Genomic DNA, 26,256 nt, shown 5'->3' with positions numbered 1-26,256 from the left:
GAGCCCCCAGTGAAGAAGGTTTCAAGTGTGAGTGCCTGTGTGGGAGGGACCCAGGGCAACTGTGGTAAGTCTGTGGGTGTGGGAAGATTGGCTGCATTGGGGTGGGGGTGGGAGGGGAAGGGCAGGGTGGAAGCTAAGCTTAGATGAAGTTCTCATACCACTTCATGGACTGATTGGAGAGGAGTGAAGATCTCCTTGCCCCTGATAAAAAGCTAACATTTAACCCAAAAGAAGTGTCACCTTGCCAGGTGTGTTGGAGCTCAGCTGTAATCCCAGCACTTGGCAGGCTAAGGCAAGGGAATGAAAAAGAGCAAAGAGAAGAAGAGAAAAAGAGAAGAGGGTAAAGAAACCCAACTTGATGTTGTTCAAATCTGGTGGGTAGTATTCAACTTTGGTGAAATTTTGGAATTGTTACCATTGAAATGGATAAAAGCACCTACACCCATGCACATGACAATGGATTTTTGACACTGAGAGCACCACATAAAGAAGATGATGAGGGTCTTAGCCCTCCACAGCAGTTTACTGCTGTCAATTTCCTGATTCCAGAATTGTCCTGAAATCTGGCTATGGAAAATATCTTGAAGCCAGGCGCCAGTGGCTCACGCCTGTAATCCTGGCTACTCAGGAGGCAGAGATCAGGAGAATTGCAGTTCAAAGCCAGCCTGAGCAAAACCCATCACAAAAAAAGGGCTGGTGGAGAGGCTCAAGTATAGACCCTGAGTCCAAACCTTAGTACTACAAAAAAACAAAAAAAAAACTTTGGTATAAATTCAGATGGGGTGTTGGGATGCAATTGGGCCAAGAGAACAATGAGAACCAGTCTTTCAGGATGGGAAAATGGCTGTTTTATTAGATACAATGAAGCAGGTGATATAGAAGCAAAGAGTAAAACATAAAACAGCAGGAGAAGAAGAAATAGTTAAGATTAGGTCCTGTGTTAAAAGGGAAATCAAAGAAAAAAGATGATATCCCAGAAGAATTCAAAGGAAATGTAAAACAGTGTGAAATCAACTATGTAAAGAAATTTCAGAGCTTTCAAGACCACAGACTTAAATAAAAAGGACAGTAAAAATTCTTTAAAATGCTCAGAAAGATGGATTTTGCATGGGACACTTGTGGATAGGGAAGCTAAATGAAAAGCTGATGGATACGCAAATGACCCAGGTTCTGGTCTGTCTCCCTTTGCTTTTTCTGAAAAAAAAAAAATAAAGAAGAGGAAGAAGAAGACATTCAACGGAAGTTTGTTTGTTTTTTTTAATAGCATGGGAATCCAGAAAGATCTGGAACCCTGATGCTCTCACAGAACCACAGAACCTCGGAGCTGAAAATGACCTGGAGATGGAATGCACAATGCACAATGCATAACTGTGACTTCCAAGCTCGAGCTTTCCTTGGTTGGAAACGTTAATCTTTGAAACATTTTGCTCATTTCAAGTCCTGAATTTTCCTTAGTAATTCTGTCAGTTCTGTCTTTAAGAGCTTGAAATTTTATAATAATATCTCAAATGTATTAAAGAGTAAGAGCGAGGCCCATAACTAAGAACTTTGTGTATGTTACATTAGTTAGAACTCAAAGCGGTCTTATTGTTATCCACATTTTATAGAGAAGAAAACCAAGGCTCAGAGATATTTAGTACCATGTGCAAGGTCACACAGCTAAATGAGTGGTACAATCAGTATCCAAACCCAAGTCTGTTTAATAACAGATCTAAACTCTTATCTTCCACATTCCACCATGTCAGAATAATCTCTTCACATGGCAAGGCTTCAAAGATTTGTCAACCACTGTGATATCAGCCTATGACAGATGGCTTTCTTGTCAGCTTTCTATTACTATGCCATAACACCTGAGATAATCAACTTATAAAGAGGAAAACTTTATTTTTGCTTATAGTTTTGAAGTTTTCAGTCAATGACCAATTGCCCTATTGCTTTGGGCCTGAAGTAAGGGAGTAGCAATAGCACAAACTGTTTACCTCATGGCTGGGAAAAATGAGAAAAAGGAAGAGACCAAGGTCCCATAATCCCCTTTGAGGTGATCTAAAACCTCTCACTAGGTCCCATCTCCTAAAGGTTCCACCAGGTCCTCCCAATAGCACCATGGGCTGGGGACCAAGCCTTAAACACATGGGTCTTTGGAACACTTATCTAAACCATAGCAAACTCTAATTATGTCATTGATTCATTGTTCACATGTTAAAATGATAACATCCATTGGTTATGTATTTAATCACATACCAGACCCTGCACTAAGTTCTTTAATACATTATTTCACAACATTCTGTAAAAAAGAGATTGTTATCCTCTTTAACAGGCAAGGATCAAGTATCTGTAGTAAACTGTCCACAATGAAACATGGAAACTGTGATACAGTAAGGATTGGAAACCAAGGGGAAGTTTTAAAAAATTATGTCAAGTCAACATCTTTACTTGACCAAAAATGGACACCTTCCAGAAAACAAATGTTTTAAAACCATGAACAATCAATGCACCAAGCAATTGGATTCTTTAAAATAACAATAAATTAGATGAGCATTTGCCAACTCTGATAAAGAAAAAAGAAGTATTTAAAAAATAAAAATAACAGAAATATAACTAAAGATACATTAATAATGGTTTTTAAATTGTGAAAGAATACCATATACAGTTTTTAGAACAACGAATTTGAGCCCCAGATGAAATGGATGATTTTCTAGATGTACATAAAAGATGTGGAGGTAACAGTTGTCTCAGCAAGAACTGGAAAAAGAGTGAATGATATAACCCTTAAAATAACCTCTAGAACTTTTCCTCTTCCAGCAATGAAAGGTAGTACCAGCCTTTCCTGAGAACATCAAGAAGAACTAGAGTAAATGAAAACAAACAAACTGTCTAAAGACTGGAGAGAGAGAGAGAGAGAGAGAGAGAGAGAGAGCAAGACAGAAAATATTTGTGCGAACAAGATTCTGGAAAGAAGGGAAGTCCACGCTGGTGTCCTACATCTCATGTGGTTCTTCCCCTGGGGACATTTGAAAAGCTGATTTGAGCCTTCAGAAACTTCTTAAAGATTTGGGGCACAAATTTTAGAATCCAGGCTCTTCAAGAGGAAAGTACTGTTTAGCCTCCCAGGTTTTCAATAGGGAACTTCAAAGACCAGGGTTCTAACATGAAAGTCCTGCTGCAGATCCCTAATTGGATTAGTTTACTGGACCTAATTTGAACTATCTATAAGGAACAACACTAACAAGTGCAGCTACAAAACTCTAAGGAGGAAGATACCTTCTAGAAAATCAAATTATTGTTTCAGTTTTTATACATAATATTTAGTACATTCTTCCCTCTTGCTTTACAGATAGGCAGAAATTGACTGAACAATAAGAGAAATAACAGACAATAGAAATAGATCTACAAGGCATTCAGATAGTGGAGTTACCAAATACGGATTTTTAAAAAATATGTAAATAAGCCATAGCCTAGAATCTCAGCACCTGGGAAGCTGGGTCAGGAGTATCTTGAGTTTGAGGCTAATCTGGGCTACATAGAGTATGAGACTCTGTCTTAAACAAAAAACTGTCCATACATGATGCTAATTGAATGAAAAGATGGTAATTTGGGCAAAGAACTGAAAAATATGGAAAAAAAGATTCAGGGTTAGTACAGTTCAGTGGTACAGAAATTTCCTAGCATGCACAAGGTCCTGGGTTTACTTCCCAGCACTACAAAAAAATTCAAATGGAAATTTAGAATTGAAAAATGTGATAATAAACAAAGAACTTAGTGAATATATTTAATAACATATTAGACATAGCCAAAGGGAGAATTAATGGATTGAAAGCTAGACCAAGAAAATGTAGACTGCAGCAGAGAAATAAAAGGATAGACGATACATAAAAGAATATGTAAGACTAACAGGTGGGTGAAAAGATTTATTAAAAATTTAATTGGACTCTAGAAGATAAAAGACAAGGCAAAAGTGATATAGCAGAAGATTTTGACTGAGAATTCCCCAGTGAAATAGAACATCAAGCCACAGATTTAAGAAACCTTATAAACTTCAAGCAGAATATACCAAAGAAAGCCACGTGTAGGTCCATTATAGAAATATAAAGAAATATAAAGGCAGAAAAACCTTTAAAGCAGCAGAGGAAAAAAAAAAACACATATGTTCAAAAAGCAAAACCAATACTGATAGCTTACTTTTCAACTGAAATGATAAAAGCCTGAAGACAATGAAATGATACCTACAAAAAGCTGAGGAAAATAACTGAATACCTAGAAATACCTGACATTCCATATCCAGCAATCCATCAAAAATAAAGGAAAAATAAGGATATTTCAGATGAGCAAAATTTTAAGAAAATATACTAAAAGATATGCATTAAAATAGCAAATGGACATCTTCAAGTGGATGGAAAATGATTATAATGGAAACATAGGAATTTAAGAAGAAATAAGAGCCATGGAAATAAAAGCCAGGCTGGTGGAGTGGCTCAAGTGGTAGAGCACCTGCCTAGCAAGTATGAAGTCCTGAGTTCAAACCCCAGTACTGCTAAAAAAACCAAAACCCACCAAAGCACAAGAAAGGGGAGGCATATGGTGAATGTAAATGGACATTATCTGCATAAGATATGTTTATTAAATTTAAAATTAATTTACAACTAATAACAGTGCAAAAGGAGGGAAAAGATAAATGAAAATGTCTGAAGATGTACTCAATAACTGCACAATCTATTTCAAGTACACATAAAATTGGCAAAATATATATGCCAATATTGTCCAAATGCTGAATCATAAAGCAAGTCTCAAAGTATTTTTAAATTACTCAGAACATGTTCTCTGATCATAGAAATCAGTAGCATAATGATAACCATAAACTCTTCTGTGTTATAAATCCAGCAACATATTTCTAAAAACTCATAGGAAAAGAAGAAATTATAATAGAAATTAGAAATTTAAATTATGACAGTACATTTGAAAACACATGGAATTCACCTAGAATAATAGTATCTAGAGGAAACTATATTTAGCCTTAAGTGCATATATTAGGAGGAAAAAAGAAAGTTAAGCTGAAAATCAATTATCTTACAATTATCTATCAATAAAAAAGACAAACAAAAAGAAAAAAATAGGCAAATGTCCCAAACAGACTGTTAGTTTTCTGTCTCCGTGACAAAATATCTGAGAGAATCAACTTAAAGGGAGGCAAGACTTACTTTAGCTCATAAGTCTGTGGTCATGCAACCTAGTTGCTTTGGGCCAGTAGTCAGGCAGAGAGCAACATGGTGGGAGCAAATGGTAGACCAAAGCTATTCACTTCATGGTGGCAGAGAAGCAGAGAGAGAGACAAAAACAATCTGGAGTCCCAATATTCCCTTGGAGGGCATGTCTGCAATGACCTAACTTCCTTCCACTAGGCCCCATTGACCCTACTTACCAAAGGTTCTACCACCTACCAACAGCACCAATAGGTTGATGTCCAAACCTTTGTCATGTAAGACTTTGGGGAACATTCTAGATGAAAACCATAACCCAGGGATACACAAGTTGTCAAAACATGTAAGAAAAAGTCCTCAAGCCACTTAGACCACAACCAGATCCTATCCAGAATGGGTAAATTATACATTAAAAAGGTCTCAAGAGGCTCCCGCTCTCTTGCTGGGGTCCACCTCCGCAGGACCACTTCTCCATGATAACCCCTGTGCTGGTGTATGAGCCATCACCCTGCCTATCCATTCCGTGCCCGTCTTTCATTCTAACAAATGGTGCTGAAACCCAGGATGGGCTGTAGGTTCAACTCCCAGTTCTCCACTCTCACAACTTGGAAAGCAGTGGACAACAGCACCTCTTCCCAGGTTTACTCTTGGACCCTGAGTAGTGGCTGGAGTCTTCATCCCTCATCCCCCCTGTCTCTCCCTTTTTTTTTTGTCCTTCACTGGTCTCTCATCCTTTTCTTTCTTTGACGGCTCAGCCAGAAACCATCTCCCCATCGTTTGGACCCAACACTGATCTTCAAATTTTTAGGCTCCAGGCTTTTTTCCAGGACACTACCTAAAAGCAGATCAATACAGTTTGGTTCTCCAACAAGCCAGCTACAATCACTTAAAGCAAGAAGACCCTGCCAATACTGCCCCCTCTGAAGAAACCTTGATACCCCCACTTAGCAGGAAGCAAATAAACACTGGCCCCCTCCCTCATTCCCTTTAAATATGTCAAAAGGCAGGAATGTTAGGGTGAACAAAAGGAAACCATGTTAGAACTGGACCTCTCCCCCCTTGAAGGTGACTTATTGAAAACTCTCCACCGAGCCCTAAAGATAAATAGACATCCACCTTAAGCCATGACCCACCCTTAAGCCATGACCTCGGGAAGGTCAGAGGGTCATTGAAGATTATCCCATCCCAGGATTATTCCTGGGAATTCTTCATCCATCTCCTTTATCTACCTGCAGTCCGTAAGTGGCTGGGGGCTCCAGTTCCCTTACTGGGGCTCCCCCCCTGCAGGGCCACTTCTCCACAATAAACCCTGTGCTGGTGTAAAAACCAAAACAAAACAAATGGCCTCAATACCAAGTATTGGTTGGACATTGAACAACCAAAATTCTTACACACTTGCTTTAGGAGTCTGGATTTATACGGCCCCTTTGGAAAGTAGTTGGTAGCACTCCTACTGAAGATGGGCGTGTGCTGCTCTCTAACCCACGGTAGAACTGTCTAGCACACACTCAGAAATCTTCAGGATAGGATTCTTCATAATAGTCTAAGACTAAAGCTATCTATACATCCTTCAATAGCAGGGTGGCTAAATTGCGACACATTTAACACAGTAAAATACTGTACAGCAATGAAGATGAACAGACTATTGTGTCACCCCACAAGATGACTCTCACAAGCACAGAATTAAGAAAAAAAACTACTTAAGCAAAGGAACAACAAAAATATACATACCGTATGATTCCATTTTATAAAATGGGAAAGCAGGCAAAATGAATCTATGATAATAGAAATCAAGGCAATGATTACCTTGGGAGAATGCGCTAGTTGTTTCTGTCACTGTGATGACAGAATGTCTGACATGAACAACTTTAGAGAGAAAGGATTTATTTTGGCTCATGGTTTCAGAGGGTTCATTCATAGGTTTTGGTTCTAAGGATTCTGGATCCATGGTAAGGCAGAACATCATGGTGGTGGGAGAAGGTGGCAGAGACAACTTACCTCCTGGTGAACAGGAAGCACAGAGAGAGAGAGAGAGAGAGAGAGAGAGAAAGTGGCATAGGTAAGATTCAGCCCAAAGCACATGCCACCAGTGATCCCCTTCCTCCAGCTAGGCCTTACCTCTTGAAGTTTCCAGAACTTCCCAAAATAGTGCCACCAGCTAGCCCCCAACTCATAAGCCTTTTTGAGGGACACTTTATATCCAACAAGTGACCTTCTGCTCCTGGCCCCATAAAAGGCTCATGTCCATCTAATAAGGCAAAACGCTTTTAGTCTGTCTCCAAGGGCTCTCGTAGTCTTAACAGTTCCACTATTGTTTAAAAGTCCAAGTTTAAATTCTCTCTGAGACTCAACGCAAACTCTTAGCTGTGAGCCCCTGAACCAAAACCAAGTTATACAGTCCCAAGATCCACTTCCATTCCAAAAGGGAGGAATAGGGACCTAGAAAGGAGGAATGGGACAAAAGCAAGATCAAAACCCAGCAGGACAAACTTTAAATGCCATAGCATCATGTCTGGCTTCCCGGGCACATGGTGACATGATGTAAGCTTTTTTCTTGGGATGGCTCTATGTGGAGTTTCAGAAATCTGAGCTGTGACCATGGAGTGGCATTGACCTGGGAAGCCTGCAGGGGAAGTGTGAACTTTAGTGAGGATCTAAGGTGAGGGTTTGGGAGTGGGATGGAGTGTAGCCCAGCATGACAGAGCAAGGGGCTACATCCTTTCTCTTTCATGTCTCATCCCACATGGGTGATGATGTTAGAAGCTTCCACTTAGGAGTTTGAGTGTGCTAGTAGAAGGTCAGAGGAGGTACGGGGATGGCACATGCTTCCAGATTTCTCTGTGCAGTGCAGGATGGGTTTCACCACTCCCCACGCTCTCTCTCCCACCCAGAATCAGGTGAAGATAAAACATGGACATCACCAGGTTGTTTTTTGTCTTTTAAAATGTTTTTATTAGTTTATGATAGTTGTACTGTGGGTTTCCTTGTGCCATTTCCATATATGTGTGCACTGTACCCCAGTTTGGTTCATCCCCTGCATTATTCTCCCTCTTCCCCCTCCTCCTTCCTAAAATGGCTTCAACTGGTTTCAGTGTTCCGTATTTATTCATGTATAAAAAGTACTTCAACTATATTCACTAGCAGCCCTCTGATGTGTCAGGAGTGACCTGGATCCTTGAGGGACAGGATGAGGTGCCTTTAACCTAAGCATTTGCGTGGGATAGGAGAAAACAGGTATTTGAAGAAGGTGACTGTAAGTCCATGAATTGTAGATACCTCTCTGGTAGCTGGGAGGTTTTGAGAGTCCTGTTTCGCTCAGGTCTTATCTGGGATTATTTGCTTGGCCTTTCCCACTAGCAGATTCTGGTCAACTATGTGACTTTTCTACTCTGAAATCTACCCTGACCCTATCCTGTTGGCTTTATTTCCCTTCACCTCTCCCTCTACAGCCTCCCCAACTAGCGAGAGCACCTCTGGTCATCCATCACTGTAATGCGGAACGAATTATTTGGAAATAGTAGCTTCTTTGGGCATATTGAAAGTCTCGTTCATGTGAAATAAAACAAAAACACCTCACTGCCTAGGGGAACCCAAATGTAATCTACCTGGTTGCAAACTGTGTGCGCCTATATGGGACAGAGCTGAACAGCTTCACTCACTCTGCACCTTCCCACCAGCCCCAGCCTTTAGGGAAATCACCACCTGTGTTGCTCGAGGCTGATAAGAAACTCCTTTGCTTGTTGCTGAACTGGGGTTTGAATTTAGGGCCTTGGACATGCTAGGCAGGCACTCTACCAATTGAGTCACTCCACCAGCCCTTTTTGTGTTGCTTAATTTGGAGAAAGGGTCTTACTCTATGCCCAGGCCTGCCTGGAGTGTGATGCTCCTTGTTTGTGTTTCCCCATGTAGCTGGGATGACAGACATGTAACCCCGCACCCAGCCATTGGTTAAGATGGAGTCTCATGAACACTTTTCCCCAGGCTGACCTTGAACCATGATCCTCCCAATCTCTGCTTCCCAAGTATCTTGGTTGATATGAAACTGCTTTCTTTTTAAACTAAATTCCACTAGGGAAATAATGGGATGACAGAAAAATAGATTGAAAGAAACCAAACAACTAAGGCCTTTGCCACAATCTATCCATGTGAACTGGTTTGATAGCTTCAGGCTGCTGCAGAGGACAAGTGGTCCTAGGGGAAGGGCTGACCTGCCTCTTCTGCCCTCTCTGAACAGAATGAAGAGGTGAGGCCCGGGAAGGAGCAGCCTCTTTCCCACTCAGTCACCCATGGAAACCCAGCCCAATGAGCTGGCATTACAGGAGTGCGTCTAGTGTGCTTGGAACAGACCATGGAAGCCTGCACCTCAGTGGTGGTGTTTAGATGTGCCTGTGAAATGCTAATGAAGACTTTATTTCAGAATTGCTCACAGAGTTCTTGGACTTGTTAATGAATCACTACCTCTGAAGGCAGAGACAACAGCTCTAAACATACGTCTTGAAGTAGCCAGTGAGGAGTTTTTGCGTTAGTTGAAAGACTTCTAGGCAAAGCCAATGTCCGGCTCGCCTCTCAGGCAGCCAGCATGTTTGTTGGCTTCATCTAACCAACATCTCTCCTGCAGAGTTAACCTAATTTCCAGCTCACCACCCTTCTCAAAAGAAATGTCCATGTGTTCCCCATCTCCTCCCTTTTTATTCCTCTCTTCTTGAGGGAGAGCGGAGAGAAAAGAAGGACACTCGAAGGTGAGGAGGACATGGATGTTGACATTGACCAAATGCTACAAGTGCCAAGTTCTCTTTTATTTTTAGTAGTACTGGGGCTTGAACTCAGGATTTTGCATTTGCTAGGCAGGTGCTCTACCACTTGAGCCAGGCCCCCAGCCCTTTTAGCTCTGGTTATTTTGGAAACAGGGTCTTGCTTTTTGGCCAGGCTAGTTAGCCTGGACTGTGGTCCTCCTATTGCACGTTTCCCACTGTCGCTGGGATAACAAGAGTGCACCACCATATTCAGCTCTTTTCTGTTGAGGTGGGGGTGGGGGGATTGCAAATCATTTTGCTCAGGCCAGCCTGGAACCATGATCCTCTCAATCTCAGCCTTCCAGGTAACTGGGGTGACAGGTTTGAGCCCTGCTTCTGACTGAGTACCAGTTTCTTCACCTAGTTACCTCATTCAGTTCTTGCAAGGGCAGTAAAGCCAAAGAAACAGAAGGTGGGAGAAAATAGGCAACTTACCAGAGCTCTTCCCTTCCCTCTTCTTATACTACACTGAGCTGCCCCAGGACTCAGAAGCTCTGCCTTGGCCCTGGGTTTTTTTTGTTTTTTTAATTTTTTTGTGATTCTGGGGTTTGAACTCAGGGCCTACACCTTAAGACATATTACCAGCCCCTTTTTGTGATGGGTATCTTTGAGATAGGATCTCACAAATTATTTGCCTGGGCTGGCTTTGAACCTTGATCCTCCAGATCTCTGCCTCCTGAGTAGCTAGGATTACAGGCGTGAGCCACCTTGCCAGGCCCTTTCCCCCTTTATATCCTCTTTTTTTTTTCTATCCAGTGCTTAAATATTGAACTTCATTAAGAAATCCCCTTCTCATAGGGATGCTGGAGTGGCTCAAGCAGTAAGAGAGCCTGCCTAGCAAGCGTGAGGCTCTCAGTTCAAATCCCAGTACTACCAAAAAACCCCTTCTCCTGGGTTCTCACTTCCATTTCCCCCATATAAAGATGGATGGAAATTTTTATCTTTAGTCTGTACATTTCTTTCTGTTGCCAAAACTATATATTTAAATCCAACTTAACTCAAGGTGTTCAAAAGCATCTTAAACTTGAAATTTCCAAAACAGTTATTTTTCTTCCTAAAACAGTTCTTTTCCAGTAGTCCTTATCTTGGTGAACAGAAGTACTGTCCACCTATATGTTTTTCATTCTTTGTGGTGCTGGGGATTGAACCTGGGGCCTTGTACGTGCTAGGCATCAACATCCCTCACCTTTGGTGTTTTGTGACAGAGTCTCACTATGTAGCTCAGGCTGGTCTCTAACTCATGATCCTCCCACCTATCTTCCAAGTGCTGGGATTACAGGTATGCACCCCTACACTCAGCCCATCCACCATGTTGTATAAAGCAGAAATCTGGGTATCATCCTTGATTAACTAGCTCTCTCCCTCCTTACTTAATGCGCCACGATGTGCTAAGTGTCCTCTTCATTTCTGTTTGTCATAACCCCAGTCTGAGTTGACAGCATCTCTCACCTGGGCTGTGACTGTTTGTCCAAATGTATTCTTGGTCCCTGCAGTCTGTCTTCCACATTGCTGCCAGAGTTCTCTTAAGACATTTTGGGGGTGATAGAGTGCTGGGGATGCAACCCAGGGTCTTGTGCATGCTAAGACACACTCTACCACTGAGCTCCATCCCAGGCCTATAAACCTAGAACCTGATAATGTCATTCCCCTTGCCAAAAATCCTGAGTAGTTCTTCTTGCTCCCATCATCAAACCCCAGGTCCTTAACATGGTCCACAGGCCTTTTGGGGGTCCCCCCTTCTCACTTCCCTGGGATTCTTCTCCTCCTGAAGGTCATTACACACACCTGCTTTCAGGTCTCTGAATAGACCATATTCACACCCTTCCACAGGCCCTTTGCAAATATGGTTTCTGCAGCCTACAATCCTCCTTTCACTTTACCTGGGCAATTTTTATGATTGTTAGAGTTCATCTCAGTCACTACTTCCTCTGGGAAGCCTTCTGTGAGTTCCTTGACCTGGCTCAGTCTGCCTGTTTATATGGTCCTGTTGCATTAATTATAATAGTAATTCTCTTAACCAACTCCCACTTAACTGACTTCCTTGGTCCACCAACTGTGTTAATCAACTTTACACTGCTGTAACAAAACACCTGAGGTAAAACCACTTAAAAAGAGAAAAGTTTTACTTTGACTCACAGCTTCGGAAGTTTCAGTCCATGGTCAGTTGGCTCTGTTGCTTTTGGGCCTGAGGTGAGGCAGCACATCATGGTGGGGCCATGTGCAAAAGCATTCATTTCATGGCCCAGATGTGAAAAAGAGAGAGACAGAAGGGGCCAGGGTCCCAATAACCCCTTCAAGGGCCCACCACTTCCAACGGCCTAACTTCCTCCCATTGGGCCCTACCTCTTATGGGTTCCACCACCTTCCAATGACACCACAGGCTGGGGACCCAGCCCTCAGCACATGGGCCTTTGGGGGACAACACACCCACTTCTCTGTGGAGAACACTTCTCTGGTTGGTGCCCATGTATCTTGCATGCTGGTGGCCAGTAGGTGACACTTTCATATGACTGCATATTTCTGCTTCTTCCTTGGTTGATGCTTTTTTTTTTTAATCATTTGTATTCACCCCCAAGTTGATTTGTGCACGTTACTGTAATTTACATAATTGAATTTGATATTATATAAGCCAATGAAATGTGAATGCAAGAGGTATTTGTTTATATAAGAACTAAATGAAATAATTTAGAAGGACGATAGAAGGGCGGTCTCTCCTTTGAAGGTGAATGAAACAATCATGATTGGTTGGGGAGGGGGTTATAAAGCTATAGAGAATTCTGCAGTCAGCTTTCCTTTCAAGTCTGTCTTTAGCTTCTCCCTCAACTTAAAGAAATGAAAACAGGAAATCAGATGATTCAGTAAGGGTGTGGTTCACACAAGAAAGATGATGAAAAAGGCATTGTTCTGCACCAAAAGAACCACGTGGATATATGAATGCATACATATGTGCATCTTCTGTGTTAAAATAAACATTTATGGTGTGTATCTTTTTTTATGATTCCTTCTCCATTACCTTCGGGAAGGTACTGTACTGTTCCCTTTAGGATTGGTCACAGAATATGTAGAGCCAATGCAAAACGGAAAGCTGGGCTCCTTCTTGGAAATGTACTAGGAACTTCAAGACAGCAGCACCTTCTAGGTGCAGGGCCCTGGGCAAGTGCACAAGCCATACCCAGAGAGTCAATTGAATTCTCACCTCCTAGAGGGAAACTTGTCAAGTAGCAGGTGATGTGTCAACAGATGCATGCTGACTGCCTACTGTGTGCCAGGCTCTTCTCCAGACTTTGGAAATACAGTAGAGAGAAGGGGTCACAGATCCTGGCCCTCATGGAGCTTAATTCTCACTGACAGTGCTAGGAGTTCAGGAGACACAAAATAAACAACAAATAAGCAATTCAAGTGACACAGTCAATGGTACTAAGTGCAATGGAGATAAATAAAACAGGAAGGAAAGGCTGGATGTGGTGACTCACACCTATAATCCTAGCTCAGGAGTTGATGATTGGGAGGATGATGATTTGAGACTAGCTGGTGGAAACAATGAGTCCCCCATCTTAACCAATGAAAAGCTAGGCATAGTGGTTCACACCTGCCATCCTAGCTACAGGGGAAGCATAAATAGGATCACAGTTCAGGCTAGTCCAGGCATAAAAGTGAGCCTCCGTTTGAAAAATAGGTAAAGTAAAAAGGGCTGAGGGTATGGTAGAGTACTTGCCTAGCATGTGCAAGGCCCTGAGTTCAAGTCCCAGTATCATAAAAAAACCAAACAAACCAGACAAAAGAAACAGGGTATTAGGGAATCAATTTGTATTTGGGTTAGAAATTTCTATTTGGATTAGAAATTCAAATCCAGTGAATTTCTAACCCAAATTTAAAGGAGAACCAAATGACAAGATATAATTAGAAAAGAAAGACAGGGCCAGAAAAAAACAAGAATATAAGCAAAAATCAAAGCCAGGAAAAAATAACAGAATAAGTGAAGATCAAGTTCCAACTTTGGTTATGAGCTTCCTGGCAACCAAAGTCAAAGACAAAAGATGACCAGTTCCATAATTTCTATTATCAGAAAGGACGCCTGCCCATGTCCTAGGAATAAAAATAGATGTAGCGATAGCTCTTGCTTCCTTACAGAACCAAATGAGGTGGCAGCTGTGGAAATCAGTAAGCAGAAAGTGCTATGACCTACAAGGGTGTTTTAGTATCAGAATTCTATCAAGGTACAAAAGAAAAAAATTGCATGGCGACATCTTTGTTTTTCCTGAAGAGTGCTAAGGAAATTCATCTTTGCAGGCAAAGAAACTTTCAAACATATTAAAATTAAAACCCAACCATCAGTTGAACCTACAAAAAATGTGCAGTTTTCTCTTCCTGACTCTTAGAGTGAGGAGACTGCCCAGCACCAAGTGGGCATGTAGACCTGCTGTCCTGGTGGGTCTCCCTCCTCCCCTCCAGCTCCACTGCAGTTGGGACAAGGTTAATTGGACCTTGTCCTTCCTCCTCTTGCTCATAACCTTCAGGACCCAAATAGCTTCATCCGCAGAGGACAAACTAGGTAAATCCTTGGGGACACAGACAGAAAATGCTGGCCGAGTCTTTTCCTTTGCTGTCTCTTCCCATCACCACACCATTTGCTTAGAGGAAGTTCCATTTATCCTTAGTTTCCCAAAGACAGACAGAGCAATGGGACAGACACCTGAACCCAGTCTAGGCGCTGAGTCTCTGCCTATCTTTGTGTCTGTCTCCCTGTGTCTGTGTTTCTCTATCCCACATGCCAGCAAACCCAGTAAAGACCTGTGTCTGTCTCTAAGAGACAGTGTTTGATAGGAAACAATAAAAAATAGCACCAACACAAACAGACTTTTACTCAGATGGAAAAAAATTCACCATAAGTATCTTAGGACTCTAAAAGGGGCCAGAGAAGTTGATGTGAATACCTTACACACTATTTTTTTTCTGTTTTTAAATTTAAATTTTTTTTGAGACAAGGTCTCGCTATGTTGTCCAGACTGGCCTAAAGCTTATCCTCCTGCCTCAGCCTCCGGAGTGCTGGGATTGATAACAGGCATGGCTGAATTTAAATATATTAACTGATACATAAAAAGGTAAAAATTAAAGGTATTGGTGAAGTACCGTGTGGCGTTTCCTTACACAATGTTCGAATCATGGGCTGCTTATCTATTTCCTGAAGGACTTATTGTTTCTTTGAGACAGAAACATTCAAAATCCTTTCTTCCGGTTTTTTGAAGTACACAGCACATTTTTGTTCTTTCTGGTCAACCTGCTTTGCAGTTATACAACAGGACAGTTTATATGCGTGAGAGTGTATCCTATTTTATTATTTGCAGTTCTGAGAATGGAACCCAAGGCCTCACCTGAGTTACTCCTCCAGTCTCAGTAACAAGCATCACTTCAAACAATGGACCCACAGTTTCCCTTGGCCTCCTGTTTGAGGTTCTTCTGTTACCAAACACCAACCTGTGGACACCAGTGACAGCCAGAGAGAAAAATCTAAGCATTTCCAACAAGGATATTTCCAGCTATGAATCTGATGTCATGAGAATTGCCTGGAGGAGGGGAAGTGTGAAGAGAAAGCACTTCCCACCCACCCACCATGGCTTCTGGAGTTAACCCTTGACCTGAGTCCCCTCATGGACATCTGCCTGGGTGTCAGAGCCACCATTAGTGACAGAAGAGCTCTCTGCCTGGTGTCTATTTCAGGCCTCCTGCTAGTAAATATAACTGTTTACACACACCTGAGATGGGTGAGCTGGAGGTGTGTTCGAAGCACATCTTAAATGTGGTCTGAAACTCAGAGCCATGGCAAATGTGGTTATGTCTCTTTCTTTCTTTTTCTCTGCCGTAGGGTGACTGCTTTTCGGTGACTTGCGTCACGTGCTTGTGAACCAGGCAAGGATTTGGGGGCCAGCCCACTCACACCTGCACCTCAGGTGGTCTCATATCTGATAAGTCATAAAGAATGTCCTCCTCCTACTGTCCCCTCTCTCTAGGAGCCTGTGTCCTCCAGTCTTCCCACCTTCCTGGACAGGGCCTTGACCTCATTTCCTCTTTTGGAAATGGTGACAGTTCAGTCAGGTTCTTTGAACCTGCAGGAACCAACACTGAACTGCTGAGCTGTTCCCTGTGGTGTCTGCTTATGGATGCTCTGTCAAGGTCAGCCCCAACTGACCTTGTCTACTGAACCGTCTCGCTTTTTACCAGCCATTCTCCCTCATTTACTTTCAAATCTTGCCTTTTTTTTTTTTTGATGAGGCTGAGGTTTGAACTCAGGACTTCATACTTGCAAAGCCAGTGCTCTACAGCTTGAGCCACATCTCTGGTTCATTTTGCTCTGTTTATTTTGGAGATGGGGTCTTGTGAACTATTTGCCTTGAACCTCAATCCTCCAGATCTCAGCCTCCCAAGTAGCTAGTATTACAGGTGTGAGCCACTGTCGCCTGGCCAAATCTTGCCAATCTTATTCTGAATCACTTTTCTTATTCCTTTTCTGTGCCATTGGCTTAAGTCTTCATTACTGTCTTCCTTAAGTATTACAAAAGCCTACTAACTTTTTCTGCCACCTGACTCTATCTTCTAATCTATCTTCAACCTTGCCCACAGTTTTAAATCTACTTTCTCTCTCTCTCTCTCTCTCTCTTTCTCTTTCTCTTTCTTTTTGGTGGTACTGGGGTTTGAACTCAGGGCCTCACGCATGCTAGGCAGGTGCTCTACCACTTGAGCCATGCCCCCAGCCCTTTTTGCTTTAGTTAGGTCTCACTTTTGTGCCTGTTCTTTCCTGGACTGTGATCCTACTTATGCTTCCCATGTAGCTGGAATGACAGGCATACACCACCACACCTGGCTATTGGTTGAAATGGAGTCTCATGTACTTTTTTTTTTCCCCAACTTGGCATTAAACTGTTATCCTCCCCATCTCAGCCTCCTGAGTAGCATGTATTGCAAGCATGAGCCACCAACACCAGGCTAAATTTATTATTTCTTGATATATTTGCATTTATTTCTGCCATTTCATTTTGTACTATTGGCTGTGCTTTTCAATGCCTTTTGTCCTCCATTATTAACTTATTTTGGATTGACCAAGTTTTATTTCCTCCTTCCCCCTACTAATTTAGAAGTTACGTGTTCTATTTCTATTTTTTAAAGTGACTAATCTTGATTTTTGGTGGGGCTGGATTTGAACTCCGGGCTTTGCACTCACAAAGCAGGTGCTCTACTACTTGAGTCACAGCTCCAGGCTATTTTGCTCTATTGTTTTGAGGATTGGGTCTTGTGGACTATTTCCCCAGACTGACCTCAAACCATGATCCTCCTGATAGCTGCCTCCCATGTAGCTAGCACCTGGTTAACTTTTGTCAGGCATATTTGACCAAAAGTCTACAGTTACTATTGATACTTCCTTGGCAAACAATGGAGGGAATTTAGACATTTTAGCATTTTAGAGAGTTCCGACATATTTGACACTTCCCAATTTTATCATTGTTGGCTTTGCCTTGCTGCTCCACAGCTTCTGACTTACCTCAGTGTTCATCTTCTCTTGCCTGGAGTTCGTCCCCTTGGAGTCGTCACACAGATCCTTGAATGGTAAATTCTCTTGATCGTTTATGAAAAATATCTTTACTTCTCCTTGTTTTAAAAGTTAAAGGAGGTAAGACTGAAGGGTAATAGCTCTTTCTCAGGCACTTGAAAAATACCACTCCAGGGACTTCTGCCCGCCATCATTGTCAGTTAACTGGTCTGGTTATTTTATCTTTGCGGAAAATCCACCTTTCTCTCTGGTTGCTTTTCAGATCTATGAGTTTGGCTTTTAAGTGCTTTTCTGTGATGTTATTTAGTACTGATTTCATTTCACTTATCTTCCTTAGGATCCGTTTCCTGCTGCTGCAGATTCATTTCTTTCACGGGTTCTGGAAATTTCTTAGCCATTTTCCATTTGGTGATTCACCTCCTCTTTTCTTAATGTTATTCTGAAATTCCTCTTACTCATATGTAGACTTGCATTCTTTCCTCCGTGGTTCTTAGTCTTGCTTTTATGTTTGTGTGTCTCTGTGTTACATTTTGGGGTGGTTTTCTCAAACTACCCCCTCCTGAACTCTCCCTTCAGTTACGTCCATAATCAGGGCCAATTACTACATGGTTCTTTTTCTATGTCGTCTTTGTGTTCTCAAATCTGTTTCTTTTCTTTTTCTTTTTTTTGTAGTGTCTTAAGATGTTTACTTTTTTCTTTTACACATCTTTAACCATTTAAAAATATTATTTTGGGGAGTTGGCAGTACTGGAGTTTGATCTCAGATCTACACACTTGCTAGGCAGTCCTCTGGTAGGGTCTCACTTTATGCTGGGGCTGGCCTGGACCCTGATTTATGCTTCCCTGAGTAACTGGAATGACAGGCTTTCACTGCCAGGCCCAGTCATTGATTGAGATGGGGTCTGGATTTCCCCGGGCTGGCCTTTATTGCCAATCCTCCCAATCTTTGCCTCCTAAGTAGCTAGGATTATAGGCATGAGCTCCTGTACCTGGCTCCAGTTTTTGAAGATACGTGGTATTGTTTGCCATCCCTGTGGATGTTTTCTAGCTGTGGTTGTGAGACTGTAACAGGAACTGAGAACTCGCCGCTTCAGTCATGGAAATTCTGAGGGACTGTGATGAGCTGTGTCCTCATGGGCATTTCTGGTGACTGTCCCTGGGGTCCCAGCAGTATCTCTCACCAAAGATGACCTCTCATTGTTTTATTGATGTTGGGAATCTTGGATCCCTCAAGCAATTTAATGCAAATCTTGGACCTATGTGAAGGTGGTCACATAGTGACTATAAGATTGCAAGGACTCCTTCTTTCACTCAGCCTACCTCAGTAGATATGTGTACTTAGCGTCATTCTCTGTAAGTGAACAGAACATTTCCTTATTAACCTTTTCCTGGCTTTATGTGAAGGCTTCAATTCCTGCTCTCTGCCTGGCATAGACCCGACCTAAAACCTCAATCTGGGGCTGGGAATGTGGCCTAACAGTAAAGCATCTTGATTCCTGTAGACAAGGCCCTGGGTTCAATCCCAGCCCAGCAAACAAGCAACCCCAAAACATCCATCTAAATTTGAAAAATGTAAACTCAGAAAAAACCTAACAATTCAACCCTCCCTAGACTTATCCCAAGACATGGAGTTGCCTGTATCCTTTCATTTTCAATTCCTGCTTGTTTCATCCTGAGGGATCTTTCTTCTTTTCTTGCGAACTCAGCTCTGCATTTAGGAAAATATATACTATAGTATACATTAATATATCATACTATATATATATAATATATATTATAATATATAATATACTATGTATATTATAGTTACATAGTTTGTTCAGCAGGACTAGAAGTTCTGAAATAGAAGAGTTTTCAGGCCATGTAATCTGCCATATTAAAGGAAATGGGGACCCTCCCACCCAGACATAAATGGTCAAAAACACTAGTCTGATTATTCCTTATCACCTGGAGATTAAGCGTTATGCTCTTTAGCGTGACCTGTGGAAAGCAATCTGGCTGCACCTGCGGAGCAGCTCAGTAGAGCACTTGCCTAACACGTGAGGCCTTCAGTTGCTTCCTCAGCACTTCAAGAACAAACAAACAAAAAATGAAGCAAAACAAAACCCAGCCTGGCTGCTACCTGTTCTTCCTGCTCCATTTTCCTTTGTCTCTTCTGCACGCACTACATTCTAGCCACTCAGACTACTACTGGTGTTTCTACATTCTCACGTTTACAACTGTGAGACATAGGCTGGGCCAGGCCCTTCTCCTCATGCGTCATTCTCTACTGCCACAAACCTTTGTTCTCTGTCCAAACAAACCTCTAATACTGTCTCCTTATAAAGCCCTCTCCAATCTCCCAAGACAGGATTAATGGAGCCCTCGCCTATGCCCTCACTGCATTTGAGCAGACCTTGTTTATAACACTTTCACATTGAACTAAGTCTTTCTTTTATGCTTTTAACTACATTCAGATCTTTGCAAGAGCCAGAGCGAGGGTCTGTCCACCATCCCTATCACTTAGCACAACCTCTGCACTGTAGACAGTCATAAAAGCTAGCGATGTTCGTGAATTGTAGACCACACAACTCTTGCCCAGAGAAATTCAGCGTGAGATTACAATGCCTTGGTGTGTTAAAAGCAGATTTCTTGTTCACAATCTTCTCATAGCTGCTAATAGTCACTTCGCTAGGTTATCATAGAACACAGCAAATGGAGTGACTGTCTACAATTTTTATTAGACCTTAGTCCTGATCATGATGACATTCTACTTCTGTATCTAAGTAGGAATTTATAACCTAGATCAGACAGCACAACTACCAGCTCTAAAGACAATACCAACACACAACCAGTCAGTGAACTACTTGCAACTAGCGTATAGTGACTGAAATGACCTTGTGTCCAGTGGACACATGGCAATAAGCACGACTCCACTGCTGGACTTTGGTTTGTGACTCACTTTTGTATGTACCTGACACATAGAACACACCCAGTGAGTATTGACTGACTGACTGACTGACTGAATGAATGAAAAAAACTTGACTAGGTGGAGACTGAATACATGAGAAAACCCCAGATTTAGAGACAGAGAGAAGGAAACAGAAAGCTACCATTGTGAATGAAGAGAAAACAATCTTCACAAATCTTTTGAGTTTATCTCATTCATATATGTTAGCTTTATTTGTTTGATCCATCCACCTATCCATCATTCCATCCACCTGTCCATCTATCCATCCATCCATCCATTCACCCATTCATCCACCCATTCACTAATTCACCCACCCCATCCATCCATCCACCTTTCCATCCATCCATCCACCCATCCATCCATCCATCCATCCATCAACTTATCAACTGATTCAATCAAAAATCAGTCGACTGTGGTCCAAGCATGATTCTGTGCATTTGGAGATTTTAGTTTAGTATAAAGAAAAGCTTTTGGATTCTCTAACTATAGAATGATATCATTGATGCACAGGAAGTTGGTATTTCTCAAAAATTTCATTCTGTGATTCATTCATATATTTAGCACATATCTTCCAGAATATTCTCTTTACTAAACACTATGTGAGGCACCAGGAATCCATTGTTTCTTTGATGTACCATTCATGCAATAAATAATTCTAAGGCACTTACTAAGTACCAGGCATAGATAGGGTTTCTGTTTTCAGAGAGCTTAAGTGATAATAGTGGTAAGGTCCAGAAAACAGATGAATCAACAAATAAATAAAAAAGTTTAGATAATGATGAGTCCAAAAAGAAATAACAAAAGGGAGAGGAAGAGGGAGAGAAAAAGAATCTATCCTCAGAGAGTCAGAGCTTTCTAAGAACACAGGGTTACTAACAGATGATCTGAGTGATTGCTGCCTACCTGGGGTCTTTTGACATGAGTGTGTGACCTGGCCTGGGGGCACAGTAGGGGGATTTTGGAGAGAACAGAGCCAGAAAGATGAGCCCCACACAGAGTCCACTGGCAGAGCAGAGTTCTGTCAGCAGGCAGAGTTCCCTGCCCTGTGGCCCAGGCTGACCTGCCTGAGCTGGCTTCTGGAAGGGCAAATATCTGCCTTCAAGCCACTCAATGAAATCCTCACTCTGCCCCCATTGCTGGGAACTTTGACTCACTGGTGACCTGGTTTTGAACTAGTGACCTGGAGGTGAATGGCTCCATATCTCATTACCAATTCCCTACAGCTACCACTTCATCCTGCCAGTCATGAGCAAGCGGATTTGGTAAGGATGAGGACAGAAGTCCAGCCAGGGGTCTTGAACCCTTCAGCAGAGCACCCACTCTGCTTTAGCCCTGCCATCTGGTCTCCTGCCATCCCCCCCATCACTTAGCCCAGTCTGGCTGAACAGGTTTTGGAAGAGGCCAAGGTCACCCTGGGGCCGACCTCCACAGATGGATTCAGCAGAGATCCCAGCTGTGGTCCAGCTTAGACATGAACGCCCAGGGCCCCACACACTCCTCTCTAATGTGGATTTATGCTGAATGGGGCCCAGACCTCAACCAGGTGGATCTAACTAGATCTAGAAACTATAAAACCTCTACTTTAGCTTGACTCCCCCTTTTCTACATCCCATTTCCTTTTGGACCCCAGCTTTTTGGGGTTTTTTTTTTTCTTTCTTTTTGCCGTACTGGGGCTTGAACTCAGGGCCTTCACCTTGAGCCACTCCACCAGCTCTATTTATGTGAAGTGTTTTTTGAGATAAAGTCCCAAAGAACTGGTTGCCCAGGCTGGCTTTGAACTGCGATCCTCTTGATCTCTGCCTCCTGAGTAGCTAGGATTACAGGCGTAAGCCACTGGCACCCGGTACCCCAGCTTTTCTGATGCCCAGTCTTGCTAGTGTTCTGGGCACTGTCTATCCTGAAGAAACCATCACCACATCTCTGAGCTTAGTGGTGACATCTATCCAAAAACCAGAACAAATACTGATTGGACAAAGATAATTAGCGATGTTCCAGAGGCTATATTCTGACTCTCTTTCCCAGCCAGGAGCAGTCAGAAAGTGCATGCCCACAAAGTCCATTGGGCTATGGGCATCCCCCTCAGGAAAGCCTAAGTTTTGGGGGAGCACTGGTCATTATGAGCCATGGACTTCTCAGAAGACCCAGGCCAGAACCAGTGGAGGGTGGGTGGGGATAGTCAAGCTGTCAGATGCACTGAGTTCTTTCTGTAGTGGGCATAAGTGCTCTGTTGGCATGAAAGACATTTTCTTTTTGGAGGGGCTTATGGTATAGGAACTGGAGGTACTTCATCTTTTCTTAACATTATAGCCTTAACATTTGCACCTTGGGTATATTTTTAAGAGTGCATTGCATTGCACTAAATATTCTCTTCATACTTCTTTCTCCTCCCCTGGGCTGTGAACTCCTCAAAAACAAGAGACCTTGCTCACTCACTTTTGTTCCCTTGTTGATGACTATGTAAATGATCAAAGTAATTGTCTATGCATTTAGACCATGAGTAAATTCAATTTTATTCCATGGCTCTTTGACGTCATCTAATAAGTCATGACACTGAAAAAAAAATTTGGTATAAAAAATATTACGTTAAAAATTTACTGAAAGGATACACTAAGGAGTAGCATTCTGTTTCACAAAAGATTAATTCAAGATGGTGAGCTTCTGGCTGGAGATGTAGCTCACACTTAGCATGCACAGGACCTTGCATCAAAAATAAAATAAAGTGACGAGCTTCAACAGTGAATATGATTCAGGTTCATATAAAATCAGCTTGCTCCCAGTCTTTCATTAGAATGCTCAGGTTACATACATGTGAGGAGAAATGAGTTCTCAACTCAGATCAGATGGCAGCACGTTATTTGTGATCACAAAACACAATGTCTTGGCTCCAACACACCGTTGGATTGGGTCTCCTAGGAGCATACTGTCCACCATCCTTGGATTTATTCTTGGAGCTCACCAAACCCAGACAGTCAGAAAACCACAGTGGAAGTTCTTACTAGCCGAGAGAGGGGTGGGGCAAAAAGCCATCATAAGAAATGAAAGAAGCACTCATTTGGCGCCTATCTTCCAGTCTGTGACTTCCAGACCTCCAAATAAGGCTTTTCTCTCTTCTCATCCCCCCAGACTTTCATTCACAAAATTCAGCTAAATATCTTAAATCAATTTCCACAACTCAACTCCATAGCCAGCTTGCAGACATGCAGACAAGTTAGTTAATAACCCTTGTTTTTTTTTTGTCCTTAGCAGCACTTGGGGTTTGAACTCAGGGCTTTGTGCTTGGTAAGGGCACTCTAGCGCCTGAGGCACACCTCCAGCCCTTTTCTCTCTGGTTAGGTTGGAGATGGGGTCTCACTACTTTTGCCTAGGCTGAGCTGAGATCCTTCTATTTTATGCTTCCCACCATAGCTGGGATGACGGGCACATGCTACCGTGCCCAGCTATTGGTTGAGATGTGTACTTGGAAACTTTTTGCCCTGGTTGGTCTCAAACCACAATCCTTCCAATCTCAGCCTCCCAAGTAGCTAGGATTATAGTTGGGAGCCACCGGTGCTTGGCTCACTTTACTTTTTATGCTTCTCCTCTCAGACTCTCTTTGCTCATCTTTAAATGAAGTGTAAGCAAATAGATGGTTTCAGAGCACTCCTCCAGTTAAGGATGTCTTTGTTCACCACATTATACCTGTTTCCTAGCGAAGTCCCTGGCACAGAGGGAGAGCTTAATAAGTGTTTGTTGGACTCCTGAATGAAAATGACGTAACGAATCCATCTATCCCATGGCCCTGGAGCGGGAGGAGTGGGGCTTAGCGGTTAAGTGTTGACTGTGTTGCTTACTTGCTGGTTGAACTTGACAAGGTTCTTCCCCTCTCTCCGGCCAGAAAGGGGATGAGACTAACTCAAAGTCTTGTTTCTAGATGCAGCAGAGCTATGACTAGAACACAGACCTTCTGACTCTTTTTTACTAAAATGAACTGCTTGGAAATTGGGGTTTTTGTCAATGGGGAGAGACATTGGGGCACTGGGACTACTTTTCCATGTAGGCTCTGGATGTAAAGTAACAATCACAAATTCAAGAACCAATACATGCCCTCAAAAAAGAGGAGGACCTTCTAGGAGCCTCTCACCAACAATGTCTCCTTATCTGCCAAGCAGAGATAAGCAACCACCAAGTAGGCTGGTGACATGGGCTGGTGATGTGGACTTCTCCCACACCCCCAAAGAACTGGGGTTGGCTGTTTCCTACTGGAGACAGCTCACATCTGAGCTGAAGGCAAAGACTTCCGTTCTGTTACCTCCTGAGTGTGGGTACTGGGAGCTAGAGCCATGAGAGTAGGTGCTTAAATCAGAATAATTTCCTTTGACTTAAGGTTTCTGTAAGAGCAAAAGTGGCCCTGGTGCTATCCTGGGTCCTCCTGGATGCTCTGTCTGCCTCTGTTTCCCCCCACACCCACACACTACCCTGCAGGAAAGGTCACCTACACCTTCTCCTTATTTGGCACAGGAATTCAGGGATAGGCTTGGAACCACATCCCAGTGCTCTGATTTCCAGCACACTGGCCTCACTGCCAGAGGGGCCATAAAGATTGCTAGAACAACACATGAACTTTGGCATCAGCTGGATCTGGATTTGCATTCCAGCCTTGTGACTTTGGGCTAGCTAGTTCATTCTCTGTGCTGTGATTTATTTAGCTGTCAAATGAGCATAATACCAGCTACTGCGTGAGATTGTTGGGAGGATAATATTTCTAAGGCACTAATACAGTGCCTGAAATGCAGTATGTACTAAACAAATACTACCTAAGCAAGTCTTTCCCAGGAGTTTAAAAGGAAACGGGTTCATTGGCCCCCTGCTTCAGCGAAAGCAAATGCTCTGTTATCTATTGTGTATGTCCATTCTACTTCTAAGAAAAGCCCCAAACCTCTGCCCTGGTCCACCCTCTTGCTTGGCAGATGAAGAAGAACAGAGGGCTTACAGACATTAGACACGTCACAGAACTAGTCCAAGATGGCGCTAAGGGCAATACTCCATGTTGCAGTTATACTGCTGGGTTAGGCATCTCGTCCACCATCACCTTGCTTTGTAATTTTGAACTTGGGACCTAATCTCTTTGTGCCTCAATTTCCTCATCTTTAAAATGAGGGATCACAGCAGTGTCAACTTCTAAGAGTAGCATCTGGCATATCCTTACATGTTCATTAAGCATCAGTGACTATTGGTGACAATACTGGGCCCTACCTCACAGGCTAGGCTCGTAACATTTAACCTTGAGTGGGATGTTGACTTTTAGTATGTGTTTATTCTTCACTGACAGCCAGGATGCTTTAGGAGGTGAAAATACCTTTGGTGACCAACACCAAAACAGGATGACACCATTCTGCTCCTCTTCCGTGGTGTTCCTCTCAGCTAGGACCAGGCTCCCTAGCTGAGAGAGTTAAGTGGTGGGTAGATTTGGTTAAAATGAAGAGGGAACACCCATGGAAGGTGAAATGGGAGAGGCTTTATTCTAAGCAATTTCTTTCTCCACAGCTACCAGTTGGGATGGACTTGAGGAACTGGGGCATTGGGGTCATTTGGATGACATTTTGACCACTAGAGGTCAGTGGAATGTTTGCTATCCTCAGTGTAGGTCCCTAGGAAAGGCACAGTCCTAATAAGATCAGTCACAGGACCACCCCTCCCCACCACTCCCCTCCCCTTACTAGATCTGGGTTTGATTTGTTTTTCCTGGAATCCAAGTCATTCATTCACACTCTGTCTCTGGTCCCTGTGACAAGGTAG

General features: G+C 42.7%; 1 pseudogene; it reads left to right on the top strand.

Moving 5' to 3' along the window:
* Positions 1-300: 300 nt before the first annotated feature.
* Positions 301-1,368, top strand: LOC109698988 (protein FRG1 pseudogene; annotated as a pseudogene).
* The last annotated feature ends 24,888 nt before the right edge of the window (positions 1,369-26,256 follow it).

This window comes from Castor canadensis, chromosome 6 (genome assembly GCF_047511655.1).
Source record: "Castor canadensis chromosome 6, mCasCan1.hap1v2, whole genome shotgun sequence".
NCBI classification, from domain to species: domain Eukaryota; kingdom Metazoa; phylum Chordata; class Mammalia; order Rodentia; family Castoridae; genus Castor; species Castor canadensis.
The sequence above is the reverse complement of the archived record's forward strand: the minus strand, read 5'-3'. Positions and strand labels throughout refer to the sequence as shown.